The sequence below is a fragment of the Aquarana catesbeiana genome, linkage group LG03 (genome assembly GCF_042186555.1).
Source record: "Aquarana catesbeiana isolate 2022-GZ linkage group LG03, ASM4218655v1, whole genome shotgun sequence".
NCBI lineage: Eukaryota > Metazoa > Chordata > Amphibia > Anura > Ranidae > Aquarana > Aquarana catesbeiana.
Window position 1 is genome coordinate 99,583,495 of NC_133326.1, and position 7,867 is coordinate 99,591,361.

Consider the following 7,867-nt stretch of genomic DNA (forward strand, 5'->3'; position numbering starts at 1 on the left):
ACAGATTTAAGATATTTTATTTATACTCAACATTATGCTTGTCACAACCATAATAAATCAAATTTTCTTTCAATGTATTTATAATTTATTATCTGCATATCAGAAGTCTCCAGACTTTCTTCATTCTGCAGTGGAAATATTTATACCTAGACACTGGAATAACCAGGCCGAACTGAACCAGCTAAAGAAGAATGGAGGAATTAACAGCGATTATACAGGAATGTTATCCTAAGTAGGGATGAGCTTCGTGTTCGAGTTGAACCCATGTTCGACTCGAACATCGGCTGTTCGATCGTTCGCCGAATTGCGAACGATATGGGCCGTTCGCGCCAAATTCGTGTGGCGCGTCACGGCCCATAATTCACTGCGGCATCGCAGTGCATTGCTTGCTGATGATTGGCCAAGCATGCACTATGACCAATCACAGCGCCGCCTTAACAGAGAGCCATAATTGGCCAAAGCCAAGGAGGCTTTGGCCAATTATGGCTCAGGGGATTTAGTACACGCCCCACACTATATAAGGCCGCCTGCACGGCGGCCCTGTGCAGTGTGTTCCGGTGTGATTAGAGAGAGAGAGAGACAGTGTCATTTCATTTGAGTTAGCTAGATTAGGCAGGACAGTCAGTCAGTTAGCTGCACTTAAAGTGTATTGTGTATATATATGCATCCCAGGTGTTGCATATATATATATATACACTGTATTCAGTTTAGCTAGATCCGTTCCTGTTATCTTCTAGACTATTTACATTTAGTGCAGTGCGTCCTGCTCACAGTGTTCAGCTAGATCCGTTCCTGTTATATTCCTACTGACAGGCAGGCTTGTCTTGTTACAGTATTTTGAAGAAAATTACTGGTGTTCTTTTGATCCTATTAGTACCACAGTCAGGCAGCTAGACTATTTACATTTAGTGCAGTGCGTCCTGCTCACAGTGTTCAGCTAGATCCGTTCCTGTTATCTTCTTACTGACAGGCAGGCTTGTCTTGTTACAGTATTTTAAAGAAAATTACTGGTGTTCTTTTGATCCTATTAGTACCACAGTCAGGCAGCTAGACTATTTACAGTTAGTGCAGTGCGTCCTGCCCACAGTGTTCTGCTAAACCTACAAGTAAGTGGGGTGCGTCCTGCTCACAGTGTTCAGCTAAACCTACAAGTTAGTGGGGTGCGTCCACCTCACAGTGTTCAGCTAAACCTACAAGCTAGTGGGGTGCGTCCTGCTCACAGTGTTCAGCTAGATCCGTTTCTGTTATCTTCTTACTAACAGGCAGGCTTGTCTTGTTACAGTAAATACAGCTACCTGAAGAAAATTGCTGGTGTTCTTTTGATCCTATTAGTACCACAGTCAGGCAGCTAGACTATTTACAGTTAGTGCAGTGCGTCCTGCTCACAGTGTTCTGCTAAACCTACAAGTTAGTGGGGTGTGTCCTGCTCACAGTGTTCAGCTAAACCTACAAGTTAGTGGGGTGCGTCCACCTCACAGTGTTCAGCTAAAACTACAAGCTAGTGGGGTGCGTCCTGCTCACAGTGTTCAGCTAGATCCGTTTCTGTTATCTTCTTACTGACAGGCAGGCTTGTCTTGTTACAGTAAATACAGCTACCTGAAGAAAATTGCTGGTGTTCTTTTGATCCTATTAGTACCACAGTCAGGCAGCTAGACTATTTACAGTTAGTGCAGTGCGTCCTGCTCACAGTGTTCTGCTAAACCTACAAGTTAGTGGGGTGCGTCCTGCTCACAGTGTTCAGCTAAACCTACAAGTTAGTGGGGTGCGTCCACCTCACAGTGTTCAGCTAAACCTACAAGCTAGTGGGGTGCGTCCTGCTCACAGTGTTCAGCTAGATCCGTTCCTGTTATCTTCTTACTGACAGGCAGGCTTGTCTTGTTACAGTAAATACAGCTACCTGAAGAAAATTGCTGGTGTTCTTTTGATCCTATTAGTACCACAGTCAGGCAGCTAGACTATTTACAGTTAGTGCAGTGCGTCCTGCTCACAGTGTTCTGCTAAACCTACAAGTTAGTGGGGTGCGTCCTGCTCACAGTGTTCAGCTAAACCTACAAGTTAGTGGGGTGCGTCCACCTCACAGTGTTCAGCTAAACCTACAAGCTAGTGGGGTGCGTCCTGCTCACAGTGTTCAGCTAGATCCGTTCCTGTTATCTTCTTACTGACAGGCAGGCTTGTCTTGTTACAGTATTTTAAAGAAAATTGCTGGTGTTCTTTTGATCCTATTAGTGCCACAGTCAGGCAGCTAGACTATTTACAGTTAGTGCAGTGCGTCCTGCTCACAGTGTTCTGCTAAACCTACAAGTTAGTGGGGTGCGTCCTGCTCACAGTGTTCAGCTAAACCTACAAGTTAGTGGGGTGCGTCCACCTCACAGTGTTCAGCTAAAGCTACCTGTAGAAGGTTGGTGGTGTTCTCATACTACAGGCTGCAGTATCAGTACATATATATATATATATATATATATATATATATATCCCAGCTTAGTGCAGCTACAGGCCATTAGTATGTCTGGAAGGCCAAGAAGGAGAGGCAGACAGTCACAAGCCAATAAGAGAGGGCAAGCAGGCTCTGTGTCTAGTGCTGGTCGTGGAGACGGTGCATCCTCATCAGCACGTGGCCATGGGACACGCTTGGCCTTTTTTTCGGCAGCTGGCCATGTTGAGCCACAACATGCGGAAGACTTGGTCGAGTGGATGACCAAGCCGTCCTCATCCTCCTCATCCTCTCTCACCCATGCCCAGGGTACTTTGTCTGGCAAAGCAGCGGCCTCTTCCCTCGGCTCAATGTCATCAGTGACTCCTTCCCTAGCCCCACCATGTCCTCCTGAGGAGTCCCTCGAACTGTTTGACCACAGTGTTGGGTACATGCTCCAGGAGGATGCCCAGCGTTTGGAAGGCTCTGATGATGATACTGAGCTCGATGAAGGCAGTAACACGAGCACGGACAGAGGGGGTGCCCAAGAAGGACAGCAATCTGGCAGTCATGCTCCCCCTGCTGCAGCATACTGCCAGGTTTGCTCCAGTGATGAGGAGGGAGGGGATGATGAGGTCACTGACTCAACGTGGGTGCCTGATAGGAGAGAGGAGGAGGAGGAGGAGGAGGAGGCGGCACATCACCAACGAGGCAGGATGCCCTCCAGGGGCCAGCCTAAGGGCAGCACATTGACTGCATCACACCCCAAAGCTCCGCATGTGCAGGGCGCTGCAGTCTCTGCGCGTTATTCAAAAAGTTCTTTGGTGTGGGCCTTTTTTGAGACGAGTGCATCAGATCGCACCGCTGCTATTTGCAACATATGTCTCAAGCGTATCTCGCGTGGCCAAAACATCTCCCGCTTGGGTACCACATGCTTGACCAGACATATGTTGACCTGCCATGCAGTTCATTGGCAAGCGTATCTAAAAGACCCACACCAAAGAACAAAGAGGACCTCTGCTTGCTCCTCATCAGCTGAGATTTCCAACCCCACTAGACCTTCAGTCCTCTCTGAGACCTGCACTAAGAGGAATGAAGGTGTAGAATTAGGTGTGTCACAGCCACGTACTTGTGGGCAATCTGATTTTGGTGCACCGACGTCAGATTGTACCAGGCAAATTTCCCTGCCCCAGCTGCTGCACCGCCGAAAGAAGTTTGCTCCCAGCCATCCACATGCCCAACGGTTGAATGCTAGCTTGGCAAAATTGCTAGCACTTCAACTGCTGCCTTTTCAGTTGGTAGACTCTGCCCCCTTCCGTGAGTTTGTGGAATGTGCGGTTCCTCAGTGGCAGGTACCCAAATGCCACTTTTTCTCACGGAAGGCGATTCCGGCTCTCTACCAGCATGTGGAAGGCAATGTCCATGCCTCGCTGGACAGGGCGGTCAGCGGTAAGGTGCATATTACCGCTGACTCATGGTCCAGCAGGCATGGACAGGGACGTTACCTAAGTTTCACGGCGCATTGGGTGACTCTGCTGGCAGCTGGGAAGGATGCAGGACAAGGTGCAGTAGTGTTGGAGGTTGTTCCGCCACCACGCCTCCAAAATGCTAATGATTGTGACACACCTCTCTCCTCCACCCCCTCCTCTTCTTCTTCCTCCATGGCCTCTTCCTCGGAACCAGCGGTGCTCCGTAGTCGTTCAAGGGGCTACGCAAGTACGCAGGCCAAAAGATGCCATGCGGTGCTTGAGCTGGTGTGCTTGGGGGACAGGAGCCACACTGGGGCAGAGGTTCTGTCAGCTCTGCAGGGGCAGGTTCAGAGGTGGTTGACGCCACGCCAACTTAAGGCAGGAATGGTGGTTTGCGACAATGGCACCAACCTCCTCTCTGCCCTCCGACAGGGACAAATGACCCATGTGCCCTGTTTGGCTCACGTCCTTAACTTGGTGGTGCAGTGGTTCTTGGGCAGGTACCCGGGCTTACAGGATGTCCTGAGGCAGGCCAGGAAAGTCTGTGTGCATTTCCGCCGGTCATATAATGCCAGTGCTCGGCTGACGGACCTCCAAAAGGAGTTTAACCTGCCCAAGAACCGCCTAATCTGTGACATGCCCACCAGGTGGAACTCAACGTTGGCCATGCTGCAGCGGCTGCACACGCAGCAGAGGGCCATCAATGAGTACCTGTGCGACTATGGCACCAGGACAGGGTCAGGGGAGCTTGGTTTTTTTTCCCCACGCCAGTGGGCCATGATCAGGCATGCATGCACTGTCCTGTCACCATTTGAGGAGGCCACAAGGATGGTGAGCAGTGACAGTGCATGCATCAGTGACACTGTCCCCCTTGTCCACCTGTTGGAGCACACGCTGCATGGAATAATGGACAGGGCACTTGAGGCAGAACAGAGGCAGGAAGAGGAGGACTTCCTTAGCTCTCAAGGCCCCCTTTATCCAGACAGTGTTCCTGCGTGCCCGCCGATCACACAGGAAGAGGACGAGGAGGAAGAGGAGGAGGAGGAGGAGGAAGATTGTGTCAGTATGGAGGTGGAGCCTGGCACTCAGCATCAGCAGCAGTCTTTAAGGGATCAGTCCCAAGAAACACATGGACTTGTACGTGGCTGGGAGGAGGTGGCTGCGGACCATGTCGTCCTTAGTGACCCAGAGGACTCCGGACCGAATGCCTCAGCAAACCTACGCTGCATGGCCTCCCTGATCCTGCAAAGCCTGCGTAAGGATCCTCGTATTCGTGGTATCAAGGAGAAGGACCAATACTGGCTAGCAACCCTCCTTGATCCACGTTACAAGGGTAAGGTTGCGGACCTTATCTTGCCATCGCAGAGGGAGCAGAGGATGAAACATCTTCGGGAGGCCTTGCAGAAAGGTCTGTGCAACGCGTTCCCAGAGACTGGGAGGTTACAAACTCCTGTTTCTGGACAACGTGTTGCTGAGGCTTCGGTCAGTCAAAGAAGGAGTGGTGGAGAAGGTGGCCGTTTGACCGATGTGTTCAGACAATTTTTTGGTCCGCAGCCCCAAGGTATGATCGGTTCCAGCAACCATCGCCAGCGTCTGTTTTACATGGTGCAGGAATACCTAGGGGCAAGATCAGACTTGGACACCTTTCCCACCGAAAATCCTCTGGGTTACTGGGTCTTGAGGATGGATCACTGGCCAGAGCTTGCACAGTATGCAATTGAGCTACTGGCCTGTCCTGCATCCAGCGTTCTTTCGGAACGCACATTCAGTGCTGCTGGAGGCGTGGTAACCGATCACAGGGTGCGTCTGTCCACTGACTCGGTCGATCGACTGACCTTCATAAAAATGAATGAGTCTTGGATCACCACCAGCTACCAAGCACCTGATGCTGATGTAACCGAATAATTTTTTTTGAAATCTCAGATCCCTTCAAAGACTGCCTATGCTGATGCTGAGTGACTATCCCTGAGTAATTATCCTCTTCCTCCTCAATCATCACGCTGATAGCTTGTAAGAACATTTTTGGTTCTGGGTGCCACCACCAGTGCCTAAGGCACAATTTTTCAGCCCCTGTTAAACAGGGGCGTGTAATTACGATTTTTGATGTAATACTTTGCAGCAGGGCTCGTTCCTGCATTCCAACTAGAGTGTCTGTGAGGGGTTGCAGTGTTGTGGCACCAGCACCAGTGCCTAAGGCCCAATTTTTCAGCCCTTGTTTAACAGGGGCGTGTAATTACAATTTTTGATGCAATACTTTGCAGCAGGGCTCGTTCCTGCATTCCAACTAGAGTGTCTGTGAGGGGTTGCAGTGTTGTGGCACCAGCACCAGTGCCTAAGGCCTAATTTTTCAGCTCCTGTTCAACAGGGGCATGTAATTACAATTCTTGATCTAATATTTCACAGCAGAGCCCTGTGAGGGCTTACAGTGTTGTGGCCACAGCAACACCTAAGGCCCAAATTTCTGCTGAGTATATAGGGCAGGACCCTACTTTCAAACAACTAACTTACAAACGACTCCTACTTGCAAACGGAAGGAGACAACAGGAAGTGAGAATAAATCTACCCCTAGGAAGGGAAATTCTCTCCTGTAAGAGTTAATATGGGAAAAACATTTCTCCTTTCCACTGATGCTTTCCAATCCATTGGGACAAAAAGTGAGGTGAAATCTTCTGAAGAGGGGGAAAGACAGCAAAACAAATGTCACAGGGGTGATAACCCTTCCCTATGTTTTCCAAAAAGCTTAAAAAAGATTTTTTGTCTGGAGCTAAACACGTTAAAAATGTACCCGTTCAAAATTACAAAGAGATTCTACTTAACAACAAACCTACAGCCTGTATACTGCTGTTCAGAGTATATAGGGCCTGGTGGCCCCACACCTTTCCTTATTTTAATTTGGGTGCGGGGTTCCCCTTAATATCCATACAAGACCCAAAGGGCCTGGTAATGGACTGGGGGGTACCCATGCTGTTTGTCTCACTGATTTTCATCCATATTGCCAGGACCCGACATTACATTAAACCCGCAAGCAGTTTTAAAATAGATCTTTTCCTTTGAAAATGACATTTGGTGCAGGGACTGTTCTAAACACGGGAAACACGCGTCACTTTACAGGCATGCTATAGACACCCCTCAGGTACGATATTTAAAGGAATATTTCACTTTTTTTTTTTACTTTAAGCATCATTAAAATCACTGCTCCCGAAAAAACGGCCGTTTTTAAAAGTTTTTTTTGCATTGATACATGTCCCCTGGGGTAGGACCCGGGTCCCCAAACCCTTTTTAGGACAATACCATGCAAATTAGCCTTTAAAATGAGCACTTTTGATTTTGAATGTTCGAGTCCCATAGACGTCAATGGGGTTCTAATGTTCGTGCGAACTTTCGGTCCGTTCGCAGGTTCTGGTGCGAACCGAACCGGGGGGTGTTCGGCTCATCCCTAATCCTAAGTATATGGCCCTGTAGTATCCTTGGATTGAGTTCTCGAGTTCTGACATCCTGGGATACTTCCTATAACCAGCTTCTATTTTGGAGCTTTCTCTCGTCTAAAAATAACGGTTTGGATGGAATTTCTTTTGGTCCGGTAAGAGCTCCCCAGGCAGACAGATAGATAGATATGCGTGTGAATTTTTTTCCCCTCTTTTTTGCCTTTGTACTTTTTTGGGCAGCTCTCTTGCCCATGGGAAATAATGGTCACCACAGTATTGATGTTTTTGATGAACAGATGGTAATGTATATTTATATTGATCTTAATTTGTGCTCCTAAGAGGTATTAAGAAGGATTGCTATATTCCTGTTCTACTAATGTTATGAAATATGGGATCATGTTGTCCCAGATTATTTGCTTTCTGAATGTAACTTTGCAAAAAATCTAATAAAATGTAATATGTTAAAAAAAGTAAATATAGTAAATATATATTATCTGATTATCTTATAAAGAACATTGGAAAATAATGTATTACTGTTGATACTATAAATTCATGCAGGTTAT